This window comes from Ceratotherium simum, chromosome 17, assembly GCF_057802395.1.
Source record: "Ceratotherium simum simum isolate JZ-2026a chromosome 17, ASM5780239v1, whole genome shotgun sequence".
Lineage (NCBI taxonomy): Eukaryota > Metazoa > Chordata > Mammalia > Perissodactyla > Rhinocerotidae > Ceratotherium > Ceratotherium simum.
In genome coordinates, this window is record NC_141916.1 from 25596821 (window position 1) to 25613994 (window position 17174).

Consider the following 17174-nt stretch of genomic DNA (forward strand, 5'->3'; position numbering starts at 1 on the left):
GTACATCATTTTTCTAGAACCTTCTTCCTGATGACCTGGGGTGGGATGCTTCTGTCTGCTCTTTGATTTAGCAATAGTAGTGTTTCTCCTAATAGGACCGTTTTATCTTAGATACATTTTCAGTTGTGTAAGAATTATGCAACCCTTGTAACCATAGAAACCTGAAAGCTAAATTGTGTCCCACTTTTTATGGGATGAATTTTATGAATTTCTCTCATTTCTCTTTCTCATTTCATACCTACTTTCAAACTACAATTTCAAGTAAACTTGCTATATGTTATTGCTGCATAATTGTAAGTGGTCTTAAATCTTTTTTGGAATAAGATCAGGTATAATTAATCAAATAAACAAGGGATAAAGGAGTAGAAAGTTGAACACAGAAAAGTGGCATCTAAATGGTGAGGGGATGTACAAGTTAATATCCTTTAATTTGCAAGTCACTTACACCCCAAACTGGCTTAAAAGACAATAATAACAAATTTAATCTGAAAAGTTCAGTTGTTGTTTTCAGGTAGGGTTTGATCCAGGGGCTCAAAGAAGATCCATAGGGGTAGAGACTTTGTCTATTTGGTTTACTGTTGAATTTCCAGCAAAGAGGTGGCTGGTACATAAGTGCTCAATAAATATTTGTTGCATTTATTGTTGTGGAATTCCTAAAAGTTCCTGCAAAATCCCAGGACCTCACCTGGGTCACGTGCCCATCCCTGAACCAAATTTGATCAGGGGGATCTAGAGCTCTAATTTTCTAGTTCTGGGTCACATGCTCCTGAGAGCAAAACAAGGGATGAATTTCCAACAAAACCTTGGGCACTGACAGTGGGGGAAGATGGTTCCCCAAAGGAAATATGGGGCATTACAAGGAAGGAGAAACAGACACTAGGCTGACAAAATCAACAAATATGCACATCAATGGACTATCAGGAAGGTGAGGCTTGAGTTGAATTTTAAAGAATAAGCAGGAGTTAGCTAATAAAGAGGGCAGTTATCAGTGGATAACATTCTAGGTATGTTCAAAGCACAGAGGCATAGAATAGCTTGACGCTTTCGAAGAATTGTAAATAGTTTAATATGGTTAGAGCAAACAAGGGTGGGGAGCAGTAGGAAAATAAATTAGAGAGATAGGTAGAATGCAAACATGAGGGACCTTTTAGGCTAATCCAAGGAGGGTGCACTTGATCCAGAAAGCCCTGGGAAGCCCAGGTAGGATTTCTAGCAGGGGAACCTGCCTTACAGTATGCCTCTCTAGGTCATTACATGGTCAAGATGATTCACCTTGGAAACACTGAGAGGGGCTGAGTCTGCAGGGCAGGGGAAGGAGTCCCAGATGTGAGCAAACACAGGGAACAGGGACCAAGCAATGCCTAGGAATCAAACAGACCTGGGAATCAAACGGGGTCTGCCAACACCATCAAGTTCTTGCTGTTTTAAGGCCCAAGAGTTCATCTTCGTGTGAAAGTACTCTTCCAGGAGCCAAGAGACATTCACGTCATGACTTGGTTGGGTATTGCATTCATTTGCTGGGACTGCCACGACAAAGAACCACCAAATGGGTGCCTTAAACAACAGAAATATATCGTCTCATAGTTCTGGAGGCTAGAAGTCTGAGATCAAGGTGTCTGCAGAGTTGGTTCCATCTGAGGGCTGTGAGGAGGAATCTGTTCCATATCCCTCGCCTAGCTTCTGGGGGTTCCTTGGTTTGTAGACGCATCACCCTGATCTCTGCCTTCATCTTCACATGGTGTTCTCCCTGTGTGTGTGTCTGTTTCCAAATCTCCTCTTTTTATAAGGACTCCAGTTATACTGGTTTATGGCTCACGCTGGTGACCTCGTTTTAACCTGATTATTTCTGTAAAGACCCTATCCCCAAATAAGGTTACATTCCAAGGTATTGGAGGTGAGGAATTCAACATATGGATCTCTGGAAGACACAATTCAATGCATAAAGGTATCATTAAAAAAAAAGATACATTTGTTATCAAGGCTTTAAAAGAAAAGTAGTCACTCCCTAAGTGAATTGATTTATTTATAAAACACATGGTACTGAAACCGGGTACCTGAGGGTTACTGTAGATACTCAATTAGCAATTTGCTGTTTTCGTGTTTAACTTCAGGGGTGACTCAGGGGTCTCGAGGATTTGTGAGCTTGTTTTCCAGAAGATTTGTGAGCTTGTTTTGCAGAAGAGAGAGATTGCCTTCAGGGAGGTTGTGATCACTGGATAGACGGATGGCTGGCCCTCAGCAGACGCTGAAGCCCAGAAGTCAGATTGCCTACAGGCTTACCAGGAGTGACCCCTTTGTTTCTCTGAAGCTCCTCCTGCCAAGCCCCTTAGCTCTATAAAATCTCCTCTTTTCTGCCCTTGTTAAGGTGAATTTGAGCGAACTCATGCTCCCATCTTCTCATCTTGGCCAATTCTAATAAACCTTTCTCCATCTCCAAGCACTGATGTCTCAGTGTTTGGCTTACTGTGCATCAATCAGGCACACAAGCTTGAGATAAAGAGGTTCAGTATTAGTATCATGTTGGTTTGTAAGGACAAAGAAAATAGCACCATTAATATAAAAGACCCAGAAGAAACCCAATAGTTCACAATGAGGAATGCTTTTCCAGATTAAATTAAAAAATGGTTCTTTTCTAACTTCTAGGATTGTGCATGGAGACTGGTGTAGAGAAGGGTGGTTGTGAGAAGATGCCTTATAAATTAGCCTTATACAAACTTTCCACCTATTGAGCCTTTCTGCACACCTAGCATTCAATCCTCCCAACAGTTCTCTGAGGTAGATATTATTATCCTCATTTACAAATGACAAAACTAAGCATCACTTCGAGGTTCACTACCCTATTCCAGGTTACATTTGGTAAGCAGTGGGGCTGAGATTTGAATTCAGACTTCTCTGACCACAAATCATCATATGTATCACCCAAAGTAATTTTATGAGAATCCTAGTTGAAGACCAAAGGTTCACATTTGCATTGGGTCCAAAAGATGCTGCCCAGCACACTGTCCAAAGAGGAAATAAGGCTCTTGAGGGAACAATTGTGGATGCCCTACAGTGCCCAACATGTTTGCTCATACAATAGATGCTCAATAAACAAAACCTTTGTGACATCATCATAGAGCTGTAAGCCCTCTGGTAACAGATTCTTTTCTTATCATAAGAAATAGCATTTTCCCCAATGAACAGGGAGATCCAAGTGTAGGCTTTATAAATATTTTCTCCATGAGCTTCTCTGTACCCAATTCTGCCTGCTACAAATGCCTACTGGTCCACTGAAGAGGACTTTCTCACGAAGATGCAGCTGTAGGAGTTCAGTGATGTGGTCCTCCACTCCATCCTCCATCCATTCTATTCCACTGCATCATTCAGTTTGTTAGAAAACTGCTTTCACTTGAAGGTCTTCATTGAGACAATAGACAGATAGGCACCCAAAGACACTACCCAAGAAAGTGGACTCTTTGCCCTTAAAAGTTCTAATTTTCACTACCTCCATGGGTGGAATAAATCATTTTGTCAGTCTCCTTGGGCAGTTCTGGAGGTTAGATAGAAGCTAAAAGTGTATAGCTTAATAGAAACATTTGTAACCCTGGCATGGTAAACACACACAACTTAAAAGGCCAACTCCAATAAAATGCTGAGGAGCAAGACAGCCTAGGTTGTGTTTCCCCAGATTCCCATCTGGTACAAACACCAGGAGCTAGTGGAGTTATTTCAAAAGAAACAGCCCTGTTTCCTGAGTGATCTGTGCTCAGAGGATTAGAAACTCAGCTCGTGTTATCTAGAGGGGAGAGAGTCTATAGTGCGGGAGATCTGAGTCAGACGTGGAATTACAGAGCACAGCGCTGAGGCCAAACATTTCTCTAGATTTGTACCATTTCCTCCTCTTTTTGTCTTTAGATGTCATCTCCTTACATCCCCTTTTTCATCAGCTCCATTTTTGCTGAGTATTCCCTTGTTTTATTTCCAGTGAAACCCAAGAGACTCGGTGCCCTGAAAAATTCCGAAATTGGCAGTTTTGATTTTTCTTAAAGGCATAAAAACGGCGTCGATCAACAATCCGCCCCCCACCCCCACCCCCGCACCGGGACACACACATCCTCATCTTCTTGGAAGTTGATACAGCATCCTAAAGGGTTGTGGAAGGGGTTGAGAGATCAAGAAGCCCAGGCTTTGCAGAAACACCTGTCAAATTGGGGTTAGCAGCTGTCGTGGGGTCTGCCCTCTACAAGTAGTTCTCACACGATGTGAGACTCCACTGACCTGGAAGTGGAAAAAGTGAGGGGTTCTAAGGCGACACAAACGTCAGGGCAGAACTTGCGAGCAGGCTGAGTCCCAGTTCATCCTGGGCGAATGTGCCTGAGAGCCCAGCCCTGGGAAGTGGTCAGATTGAAAACATGGAGAGCAGTTTGACCAATGAAAAATGATTATCATGATCAAATTAATACCTTGAACACGACTTTAAGTGAGCCGTGCTAACTTGGGTCGGTCTCTGGACATTGGGATGGCCTGAGGTTCTCACACGCACTCCCCACACTTGGAGGTTTTCCTTGAGATGACCAGGACCGAGGAGGGGAAGGGAACGGACTAGAGCCTGAATCTTTGGCTTCTTGCTGCGAGGAGGAGAGAGCCCAGCCTGCGGGATTCTACGAGATAGGGTAGAGCCCAAGTGGGTCCCTAGCGAGGCGAGGCGCGCCGGAAGGAATCTAAGAGTTTAATTAACTACACACCCCCTCCCCCACGCACACACCAAAGGAAAAGAAACCCAAAGGGGCAACCCCAAAACTGTTTGATCAGAGGAAATTGGGTTTCTCTTTTTCCCCCTTCACCCTTCCTGTCTTTCAATCCATCAGGATTGTTGGTTTGAAAAATTTTTTAAAAAGGCATAAAATCGGGGGCGGGGCAGAGGAGACGACCGAGCTGCACTTGAGAGCCTGGGCTGCGCCTGAGTGAACTTCGTCTAGCAGGTAACCCGCCCTCCGCTCAGCCCCGCCGGCCGCGCGCCCAGCCCTGCTGCCCAGCTCGCCGGCCGCACGCCCGCGCGGCCGGAGCCCGGCACCGACCTCGCCTCTCGGGGCCGAGCCGGGTGGGCGCGCGCCCAGCGGCCTGGCTCCCGCGGCGGCGTCCGCGCTCCGCGTTTTCGCTCGCGCCCGGCCCCGGCGGCCGAGGGCGGGGTGCTCGGCGGCGCCGCGGCGCGGGGCTCGGAGTCGGTGCGCACTCCGCCTGCCGCCCGCAGCGAGCGCCGCCTCCCCCGCCGCCCGACAGCGCGCCCCGGACATGCCAGCCGCGCGCCGCCTGCGCTGACTTCCCCGAGGGCCGCCGCGGCCGGCACGGCGACTGTCCGGGCTCTCGATGGTGCGCGTGCTGCCCGCCCTCACCCAGCCCTGACGCCGCGGACCGCAGCTCTGCAGACCCGGCGCGGCGCCGAGGACCGTCCAGCGGAGGTCTCTGTCCCTGGCGCGGGTGAGTGGCAGCCCAGCTCCGAGCGGGGTCTGCAGAGGGGCTGCGGGCGCGGCGGAGACGGGGGGAGGGGGGCGCCAGCGCCGCAGGGGAAGGGCCAGGCACTTCGGTGTCACTGCGGGGGGTCTGTGACACCCAGACTGGGTCGGTGTCGCAGAAAACAAGGGAGAAGGGCATAATCGGTTTGCTGGGCTGTGTAGACAGTGGAAGCAGATACTGGCTGCAGCACCAGGAGGGCTTCGCAAAGGCTACCCGCATAGCTCCTGTTTGCTGCATCACAACCAACTCTTCCCTTGATTCCCTCCTGCGTGGAAACCCGTTCCGTGGCCCCAGAGTTGGGGCGATGCGGGGCGCAGGGAGGCGAGGGTGCGTTGGCATGTGTCCGCCGCTTAGGATCGCCTGTCACCTACTGGCGTCCGGAGGGAGGGTGCTGAGTCTCTCCTAACTCCCTGGGGAGAGGGCCGATTGCTTTTTGGCAGGGGTGCATCACCCCCTGTCCCCCGACCTCCACCCCAGCAATGGTGTTTTCCGATTGTAGCACGTATATGGGAAAGAATGGGAGCGTCTTCCTCCTTTTAGGCAGAAAAAGTTGAAGAAACTGGGGGCATGTTAATAATTAGCAGGACCGGGACTCAGGATGCAGCAGAAAGCTGTTAAATTTTCATTGCCCTCTAAGAAAAACAAACGGCATCGCCAGTGACTATTGGCAGTGCCGTGTTATTTTTGGGACTTGGGGAAAATTGTCCACAGATTGTCTCCGGGCGGCTGAAGGAGGAGGTGGGGATGAGGGAGGACGGCTGGCAATGCACTGAGTTCCAGCTTGCCTAAGGAGGATTCAGAATCACAAGACAAACACGTTTGGTTGCTGATTTTGAAGAGTATGGGAGGCAGAACTGCGGCCATGAACAAGGTGAAGAACACGCCATGGGAACCTGCCTAGAGGGAAAGAACATGTAACGATCTGGCCTATCTGGAACAGTTCAGATGCATTTATAAAAGGCATGCATATATAAGTGGCTTTTAGGATGCATTTTGTGAAGGACAGATTATACTTAATGAAATTGTATCTGTGCATGCCGTATAGTTTTGTCTACCTCCTAATTTTAATCAGTACTTCGGAAGGCTGTGTCTGCAGTTGATGTTACATAATTGGTGTGGTCACCATCAGATATTTTTAATGTGCTTTTGGAGTGAAGGGAACTTCTATCCATCCCTTCAGACAGGCCCAAGGTGTAGACGGGTGAGAGTTGCTGAATGTTTGCCCTGGTCTGGCTCCAGATGTGTGAGCTCAGCTGTTGCCTGTCACTTAGGTGACAACTGGCCTTTTCCCACTAAGCCTTTGCTGTCTCCATTCTCCTCAGTGAAGTGTCAATGTTCAGCCGCCTTCTATTATCAGGAGCGGACTCCAGCCCCTTGGGAGGCGGCAGCCTTGTTTGACCATCCCCAACAATGTGTCTGTTTTCAGACTCCAGGAAGGGGAAAAGAAAAATCCCATGACAGCAAGATAGATACATTTTGAATTGAGCACCAACTTAATCCAAAGATTCTGCTTTAATCAAGACAGCTCTGGAAGGATGACGCAATATTTGTCAAGCCTTTTTCTCTGGAACAATATTTACTCCCACCAGGGGATTTAAAACTTAAACAGCAGCCATTTATCTTGCTGTCTGGTGGGGCCCAGTTCAGTTTGCCTCCAATGTGGTCCTAGCCTAGGTGGCTGGGCTTGGCCTGGGATGGGAATCTGTCATTGTAGCCCAGCTGGAGCTGGAAGAAAGCAAAATACAGCACCTGCTGGTACCAGAGGGTTTCTAAATGCCATCAACTGGCCAGTCAGGAAACACGGAAGGAGATATTTTACAAGCTCTTCCAGAAATGTTTATACAAAGGATTTAAAGATTAACAATGCATGTGCTCTACATATTAAAATGAAAAGGTGCTAGAAATAAATGGACGTTATCCACAGTCCAGAGTTAGCGCACTTGCTGGAACTCAAAAATCTCTGTTTTAATAAGTCAGGGCTAACAGTAGTGACTCATTCTTTTGAATAAGCAAGGAAGGGAGGGAGGGAGGAAGGAAAGAAGGAAGGTAGGAAGGAATGGAGGGAGAGGGGGGAGGGGGAAGGGAGGTGGGGAGGGAGGAAGGAAGGAGAGAGGAAAAACTGGATGGTACGTAGAGGTAGCCATATTGATGTGAGCCCATGGGTTTAGTAAATTTATTTTTCCTTCCTTAATTTGGTACTAATTGGTGATTTATCACTGAGTGAGCCTGTTGGTTCATAGGTTTTTTTAAAGAAAAGTGATATATTTTACTAAAGTGGCAGATTCAATCAGTTCTGCCAGCAATGCTAATGAAACTTAAAAAGTTGCTCATGTTTTTATAATCAAGGTCCATGGACCCACCATTTGTCTTTATAATAAAGGGGGTTGTAGTGGGTCAGTGTGGCCACCCAAATGAAATCTATCAGCTGGGGAGAAGAAAAAAATGCTTATAGGGTTAATAGATAAACTATTAAGTTTAGAGTCAGATGTGGGTAAAAATCTGGTTGTTCCTAATATCCTCTCCTGTGATAACTCTGAAAAGATACAAGAAAAAAAGGTTAAATTTTGAAGTTTCTTTAATTAAGGATTTTTAAAATTAAGCTGAAATCTAAGTTTTAAAAAGTAATGCTGTAAGATAATTTCTCTAAAACATTTTATAGTTATTTGAAAATAAAATACAGAGTTGAGTATTATGAGTGATTGTTCATAATACTCATGAAATGGAATAAGAATTTTAAAAATTATTTTCCAGTAATTAAGTAACTGTTTTAGTGGCATATAGCTATAGTTTGGGTTGTCCAATATTATGGAAAACAATTTTCAGAAAATATTATCACTATTCTAGTTACTACAGTTAATTTCCTGGTTAAAGTAGTTTATAAAGAGTAAATTTTTCCTTTTAAAGAAGGAAAGTAATTTAAAAAGTCAGAGTGATTCTCATCTGTGCATGGAAATGTTAAGGATGCCACTTGACCAGGATAGACTCCTTGCCCTTGGAAAAAATAGCTCTTTTTTTCCCTCCATTTTATGTGAAATAATATCAGTTGTTTAACTCTTATTAGTGTGAGAATATTCAATTTGCTTAAATCCAGATGTAATTATTCCACAATAAAGAGGAGTTAGGAATGTGAATGAGTTGTGTTTCTTGGTTGGTTGGTTGGGTGGTTGACTGGTTGGTTGGTGTTTTAAAGGACCATTACTGCTTTTTTTTCGAGTCACAGGATAAAGCATTACCGTATTATGCACTCATATCTTTAGAAGGTTGGTGTGAGCAAACGAGTTGGGAGAGGAAAGTACAACAATCCAGGTGCCAAGTCCAGCATCAGTGCAGTTCCTCGAAACCTCAGGCAGCCTATGGAGCCAGCACTCCAGAACAAAGTGCCAGGGACCCAGATGGCATTGGGGAACTGCGAGAGCCCCCTGCTTCTGGACTTCTCCATCCCTGGACACACACAAGTCTAGCACCTTAGCTCCCCTGGTAACCAGTAACCACACCTTCTTGTTTATGGCCATGCTGAACTGAAGTCACAGAGGTTAACTACACGTGTGTTGGTGAAGGAACATTTTGGAACAGTGGAAAAGGCCTGGCCAGAAATTGCACGGGGTTTCCACCTAAACCTTTGTTCCTTCATTCTCCTCTCTCCTGAAGGAGGGATGGTGGGAAGAGACGTGCTTTACAAATTGGAGTGCGCTGATGTCATGACACTTCTGGCACAGAGATACAACAGAATAATCAGATCCCTTTCCTATGTGCCAGAATGACACAATTTTTCCAAGAACCATTCCTGAGCCAATGGTCCACTGGCACTGACTATTTCCAGTTACTAGGGGGGATCAAACCTCTCAAAGAGAGTGTAATAATTCTTCCTGCGTCTCTGTTTTGTGTGCTTGTTTAGACTAAACTCTAAATGCATTTTGGTCACTTTTGAAGGGACCTCTCTAAGAACAAGAATGATTGTCCATACAGCTGAACTGATTAGACCTTTCCAGGTTCATTTCCCTATAAAGAGAGATTTTAAATTTAAAATAAAAATAAAAATGTCACCAAGGCAGAAGCCAATGTAAACATTTTAAAACTTAGAACTGTATACTAGCAAGGAGCCATCATTACCTTTACTTAACATTTTTCCCCCCTGTTGGTAAATTGAGTCCTAGGTGAGCCTAAAAAACAACTGACCAATTAAACTGGAGTTGCATTTTTCTCACCAGTAGATTTGGGGTAAACTCTTGGGAGAGACCCCTTTCATTTCTAGTGGATTTCACTTCAGGAAAAAAAAAAAAAAGTCGAGGCTCTGTTATTTCAGTTGTTCTAATACTGAAGTCATGTACTTCTTTCTAAGAGTTTTGTCCGGATTGGTGATTTATAGCACCCACCAGCTTTTGCTTTGTGTATGCTGCTCTCTGTTGGGTCTCTGGAAGGAAAGATTTGTCAATACTCCGGTGAAAATATTGCAGTCAGATGCAGACCCATGAGTAGACTTCTCTGAGCAGCCCGCTCTCACTCAGCTGCCCTTCTTTCCTCTGAGGCGCAGATCCCACAGCTCGCAATTATGGTCTTTGACTTTGGTAACAATTCTGTTTGAAATGTTTCCAATTACACACAATATTGGCGGCGTGTAGCAGCTGCATGCCAAAAAGCATTGCGAAGTATGTTCCAAGAATCAGGCTGTGATTGCTTTTAATTTAAATAAAGGCTATTTGGTTTCCTGTGAAGTTTTTTATAACCACCTCCCCCCCACCATGTTTGTTGCCTTTTTAAAAAAAGTGGGATAGAAAGTAGCCACCACTTCATGTGATACAATATTGGCCCTGGTTTTCTAGGATGGCCTTTTGCTTCCTGCAAACATAACAAACTGTTCAATAAAGGAAATTTTAAAGAAACATTGTATAGCTGCTTGTATTTCCCCAAAGAAGAAAAGGGGAAAAGGTTATCTGATAGTATATTGTAAGTTGCAAATGTTTTCAAGTTCCCCCCCCTCTTTTTTTAGGGATCTATCGTTATAATTATCTTTTTAGGTCACTGAGATTATTTGGTGCATGATCTTTCCTTCAAATTCTTCTGTTTTTCTTTTTGCGAGCCATTTACATGTATTAAAAACACATTAAAAGGGTAGAAAGGGGTCAATAAGAATATTCTTAAATGGGGGGGCGGGGGGGGGCGGGGCGGGGAGGGATGGGGAGGAGACACCAGCAAATAATTTCACCATTCTACAGCAACCAACCCTCCAGATCTGCCCCCTCTGTGGGCTTGAAATCTCTGAACACTGAAACCTTTTAAAACAGTAATGGTTTAAATCTTTTAATAGCTACCAGATATTCTTGACTTACTAAATCTGAAAATAAGAAAATATACACTCTCAGGACTTGGAGTGAAGGGATTGGTTACAGGGCTTGGGGGTTCTGTTTCCAGGATAGTTTGTAGGCTCATTTGAAGCATAACACCTAGGGCTAGAGGGTATCCAATAGCTGAGGTGCTAAGATGGTCCTCATTAAGGTGTTTTCACATAGGCTCTTTCAATCCTGGCAAAAACATCCTGTAGAATATAGTGCTTCTTTGGGTTGAACAGGAGTTGACTTGCATAAATGCCAACATCTCTTCTGGCATTTTTGGAAATCTTCCATCATGTAATAAATAGTGCTGTATAATCCAAATTTGTAAATGCCGTGTTTCATGTAGCCCCTGTAGAGACAGCTGAAATTAACCCAGGCTGCTAAGGATCGTTGAGTTCCTGGAGGTTAGGTTACTCCCTTAATCCAAAGTACCACCACTAATGAACCAGAGTGGAGGCCTTTGATCAAATCTAGGAGGAGGTGTGAGGTTGGCCTTAAGTATAGCAGTATACTGTGAAGTACCCATCAACCGATGCTTGGACTTTTTGTTTATCCTTGGAAGCTGTCTTTCAATTAAGCAAACCTTCTTAGAGGAAATTTGCTCAGCTCATGGTAAAATGAGGTTTATGTTGCTTTACCAGCTGAGCACACCAGCCTGCCTGCCAGACAATCGCCCCACCCAGGCCCATTGCTATAGTGACAAAATCCACAGTAACTATGGTTGAAATAGAAAGTCTATTAAAACACTTTTCTATATTGGCCAGCTCCTCTGCCTTAGTTAAAATGCTGTCTTCTGAATACACACACACACACACACACACACACACATGTACACACCCCACTCTTTCAGTCTAACAACAGTAACCTGATTTAAACCATGTTATAGTTTCACCAAAGGCATTTGTGTTTCCCTTTTGCTTTTATCCCACTGATAAGCAAATAATATGGTAAACTTCTCAAGAAATTCATAACTTGTTAACTGTAGTTGATATTTCCAACTCTGTTATTTACATGCTTGAATAATCGAAGGATCTGAAAAAGAGCTAGATAGTTTTGCATTTTGTTTTGCTTTAAAATGTCTCTTCCAGGGCTGGCCCCGTGGCTTGGTGGTTGAGTGAGCGCGCTCCACTGCTGGCGACCCGGGTTCAGATCCCGGGCTCGCACCGACGCGCTGCTTCCCTGGCCATGCTGAGGCCGCGTCCCACATACAGCAACTAGAAGGATGTGCAGCTGTGACACACAACTGTCTACTGGGGCTTTGGGGGGAAAAAATAAATAAATAAAAAAAATCTTTAAAAAAATAAAAAATAAAAAAAAAATAAAATAAAATGTCTCTTCCAAACAATTTAGGGAACTGTTAGATGTTAATGTAAGAAGACTACTTAGTGCTCTAGTGTTGAAATACTTGTTATAATGTGTGTCAAAAAGAGCCGGCATTTTAAATTCTTCTGTGACTGTGTAATTAATAAGTATGTTCAGCGCTTGAAGTATATGCATGTTACATAACTTTTAGAAAGAGATAAAGTTAGGTCTGAAGTGCATTAGGGAATCACAGATGTTTCTTGTAAGAAGATACATATGCTTCATAGGAATTTTGAACTGCTTTCTGATGCTTAGCTTTGTTCATTGCAAGGATCATATGAATAATTTCATTGAGTTGCCTTAGCTCTTATTTACACAAGCCTTGAGAAAGGAGCCGAAGTGATAAATAACTTGCCCCTCTCACCTAGTTCTGTAATGTTTTAGCCTTTTATGTTTTTGTGAATGCGAAGGGAGGGAATAAAATATACAGAGAAGATGTTTGTGTTTAACTTAATCATATAAGTTCCCTTTGTGGGCCTTCTATAAGCTTAAACAGCTTGGCAGGCTAATAGCCAAGAACACGTCCTCAAGTACTGCCAAACGTGTTAAAAGCAGACCAGGCTTTCTTCATATTGAGGTATTGGGAACATATTCTTTTTTTAACCTTCTGAGTTTTAAGGAATAAACCAGAAAAATCACTCTCTTCTCCCCCTCCTTACCCACAGAAACCAAAATTATTATTTATTGCAGTGCTGAAATGAGAAACTGATAGGAATAATGATATTTGTGTGGGAGTGTTTTAAACTAGCTTGACTTGGCTGCTTAAGCAACCAGGTTCCTGATGGGTCTTTTTGTTATTTACATGTTTATGTGGCCTGTAGACACTGGCTTTTTTACTTTGGTTTCATAGCTTTGGGCCAAATACTTGTCCATTTATCCTGTTTCTTCTTGAGCAGAGATTCAAGAATAGGCAGTGGTGATATGGTCTAATAGTGCAGAAAAAGATCGTTTTTCTACAGTCTTTTTCTCAAAATTAGAAAACTTGGCCTATGATATAGCTGTGTGATTTCAGGTCAGCCTCTCAGCCTCTCTGGGCCTCAGTTTCCTCATATTTAAATGAGAGAATTAGGCTGGATCAGCGCGTATTAACCAAAGATTTGAATTGTAAACACCTATGAGGCTTTTTCAAAATACAAATACACAGAGATTTTAAGGCAGTAGGTTTTGGGTGGGGTCTTACACATTTGAAAAAGCTTTTCAGGTAATTCAATGCACAGCTGTGGTTAAAAGCCACTGAATGAGATGATCTCTAAGGTTTCCTTCTAGTTCTAAAATTTTATGTTTCTAGTCCTAGTAGGCTGGATGCTTTTCTTTCCTTCTTTTCTTCCTCCGTCCTTCCCTCCCTTCTTTCTTTCCTTTCTCTCTTGTTCATTATTTATTTGTTTATTCATTCATTCTTAATGGCTACATTCATTTCTAGTGTTGCTGTCAAAATATCGTAGATGTGGTTTTAACTCGGTTCCAAGAAAATCTGTGTGCTGCTCCTGTGAGTAGATGGTAATTAACGTGAGAGAAGAGCCGTGTTTGTTCATCATCGCACACCCAGTGCCTAACACATTGCCTGGTACACAGTAGGCCCTTGAAAAATACGGAGAGCCCAAGAAGTCAGGAAACTTCTTGAAAATGTAATAGTATGTTTTCCAGTAATATTTTCAATATGCTTTTTGTCAACCTTTCAGACACCTTTCCAAATTTAAAACAATGGGTATTAATTCTCCATCTGAAAAACAACATCATAAATACATTATTTTCCTTATGTTTCCAGACTTTTGGGATACTCCATAGTGTATTGATTGTTTCTTTCCAGGTACTTCACCTGGAAAGATATCTGGGGGTCCACAAAAAAAAGATATTGAGCATATTATTTGAAAATGTAATTTATATACTGTTAAAGAACAGTTTATCCTATGAAAACGTAGCTTTTCTTGTTTTCTTACCTTTTCCATCCTGTATGTGTTGAACGAATGAATGTCCAGTTTTCTGTGGTCATCCTAACGTATCACCTTAAGAAATATAACCCAATCATATCACCATAAAGGTTTCAAAGCTTATCTGACAAATTTACGACTTTATTACAATTTTTCTTATTTTTAAATATTTTTAATTACGAAGGTAAAAAATTTTAAATAGATCTTTATTGATACAAATTTCTTAATAAAGTGTGTGTGTGTAAGCCCTTTGTCCTTTTCAACAACAGAAATGCTGATTCCCATTTTTTGGATTAGTGAAACAATCTTTAAACTAGCTAGTTATAATTATTTTTTATAGCCAGCAATTATTTTCAGCCTTTTACAGTCGTGATTCCATATTATATCTTTCATAACATATAAAGTGCTTTAAAACTGTCCATATCCATACTATACAGGGGTCCATATCCACCGTGTATATATAATTTTTGTTCTAGATGAGATAAATCAGAGTCTCAATAAAGTATAATAAGCACACTCAGTTTTTCTCATAATAACTATGATGTATCTGAAAGTTTTATTATCAAACATTGGAAAATTCTTGGTTGCCTAGTTTGGTAGAAATTGATTAAAAGAGTTTATTGCCCATTTTGTTTCTTTGCTTTTTCTTCTTCAGTCTTTGAAAATTTATTTCCTATCATTATCCATTATTACCATTACTGTAGAATATAGACTAAATAAAGAGAACTTAAACCAGTCAATGTGACTATTGGCTGTGTCTACATAGTATAAGCAAGAGGAGACATTTGATACTTACCTAGGTTACTGGATTTTTTTGTTGTCGTATTTTGCCATTCTTGTGGGGAGGCGGGTGTTGTTGTTTTGTGGTGTTTTTCTTTTTAATTAAAAGAAGAACTTTAAAAACTCACGATTCTGAAACCTGGATAAATGTCCAGCTTTCTTTGAACTTTTTCACTGTATAGGCATGGCCAGTAGCAAAATCAGATAGCTTCAGCTCATTTTTTCCTACTGTTATGTTCATTGCCAAATCAAATAATCAGGGCCTCAGAGTGGAAATTTCTACCTGAATTATCTACTTGGGTTGTTTGCACAATGTAACTGGAAAACTCTCTCTCTTAGGCATTATGTGAAGAGATACTGTGAGGCATTTTAGTCAGGAAAAAGATTAAGCTGTAGCTAAACAGGGTTTAAGGATCACTGGAGATCTATTGAGAGCTGGTGCAAAGTATTGTATAAAGCCTTGTCATTTGTAGGTTTCACTTTCCTGAAGTTTTCGGCTAAGCTCCTTGTTTGTGCTAGGCTTCAAGCTAATAGAAAAGGACACGTGTGGGTTTTTCCACGTGGGATCGTGGCTCACTCCATCCTTTCAGGTGTCTGCTCAAAAGTCATCTGATATCAGGGAGGCCTTCCCTGATCTCCCTATATAAAAGAGCAGCACCATTGCCTTCCCCCAGCTGCCACCTAGCACTCGAGAAACCCCTGAACCTGCTTCCCTGTTCTCCATTGCACTTTTCACTATTCGCCAGGTATTTACTTATTATAGCTGTCTGTTCCATGAAGACATCTCCATGCTGTCTTGTCTACTGCTTTATTCCCAATCTTAGAGTCGTGCCTGGCACATAGTAGCTGTTTAATAAATATCTGCAGAATGAATGACTGCAAGAATATAGGGAGCTAGCTATGCCTCGAATTGGAACGTCCCCTCTCCAATCTAATAATATGTGGCACTGAGCAAGTGAGAGAGTTTTAAGCTTCTATTCTCATTGTTATAATAGGACTATAAAGTTAAAGGGCCACCCTCATTTTACAGGGCAGGCATTTGTGGACTATTTTAATATTATATATAACACAAAGACAAATAGACACCAGTATTCTGTTTTTACCTGAGTGAAAATTTCTAGAACAGAGATTTTTGGGTTTTTGTTTTATGGGGTTTTTTGCAGCTAGAATGGAGTTTCTGAACTGTTTTCCCCCTTATCTGAATAAAGCCAGAGAAATCTGTACAGTATGAGGAGAGAAATTGATCAAATACCTCTCCTCCCTTCTCTCCGCCACAAAGTGATCGATGAAATGTAATCATGTAGCAAACGGAGGCCATATTAATAGACGTAAGATTGAACATTTGCAACAAGGAAGCTCTGTGACTTCCGGCTTCATAATGCACCCATGCTACTCTGTAACCTTTGAAAAAAAGAGAGGCAGTATCTTCAGACAGACTTGTGGTATTGCCTTATATGTTAAAACAAGGATGACTGACTGTCTTTCACTCCAGAAATCCTCTTACTTAAATTCCAGAGGTGAAAAGCTAATCCTCTAAGTGATTTCAGCCAGCTTGCTAGGAAACCTTGTTGGCTTGAAATTATTATTTTAATGTCTCAGGTTCCAGGGCTAAATTGGCAGTGAGTCAGCTTTCCTATTAAGGAGCTGAGCCAACTTATTTGTCTAGAAATTATCATGTTTTAACTCGAGAGGTCTTGACTAATAATAAGACTAATACCTTTGAAGGACACGAAGCACTTTCACATTCATCTCATTTACCTTCCCTGCATCTTCGTGTGGAGGGCTAACCAAGGTTAGCCCCAATTTACTGATGAGGAGGCTGCCTGTTAGCTCAAGATGCAGCTTTGGTTTGGCGGTTCCTAAATAAATTTATGTTTGCAGTTCAGTGTTTAGAAAGAAAAAACAAAAGAAAGAGAGGGAAAATAAACAAGCATTTGTAGCTTATTTAAAATTGTTTGATAATGTTTTATTATTTCATAAATATTGCTGTGTATGTTTGTTCTATATTAAATGCTTTTAGATAATTATAGTCTCTCCTACTACTAATTTGCATGTGATCTTGGATAAGTCACCTAATTTTCTGGACTTCTTACTCACTCTGTGCCTCAGTTTCCTCAATTATAAAGTGAGGCGCCTGATGAATTTTTAGGCTGAAAATTTCCTAAATCTAAGATACTGGATTTGGAGGCTGTTACTTCAGGGGTACAGATAATAAACTGGAGCTGATATTATTATTATTATTATTATTATTATTATTATTATTATTATTTTATTTTTTGTG

The 17174-nt window shown here is 42.2% G+C and overlaps 1 protein-coding gene across 1 annotated transcript in view; it reads left to right on the top strand.

The window, feature by feature from the left end:
* The first annotated feature begins 5277 nt into the window (after positions 1-5277).
* PRICKLE1 (prickle planar cell polarity protein 1) overlaps positions 5278-17174 on the top strand; it is a 103082-nt gene continuing 91185 nt past the window's right edge. Inside the window, exon 1 of the mRNA XM_087442546.1 lies at positions 5278-5457. The gene's annotated coding sequence lies outside the window, so the exon portion shown is untranslated. The remainder of the gene's footprint in view (positions 5458-17174) is intronic.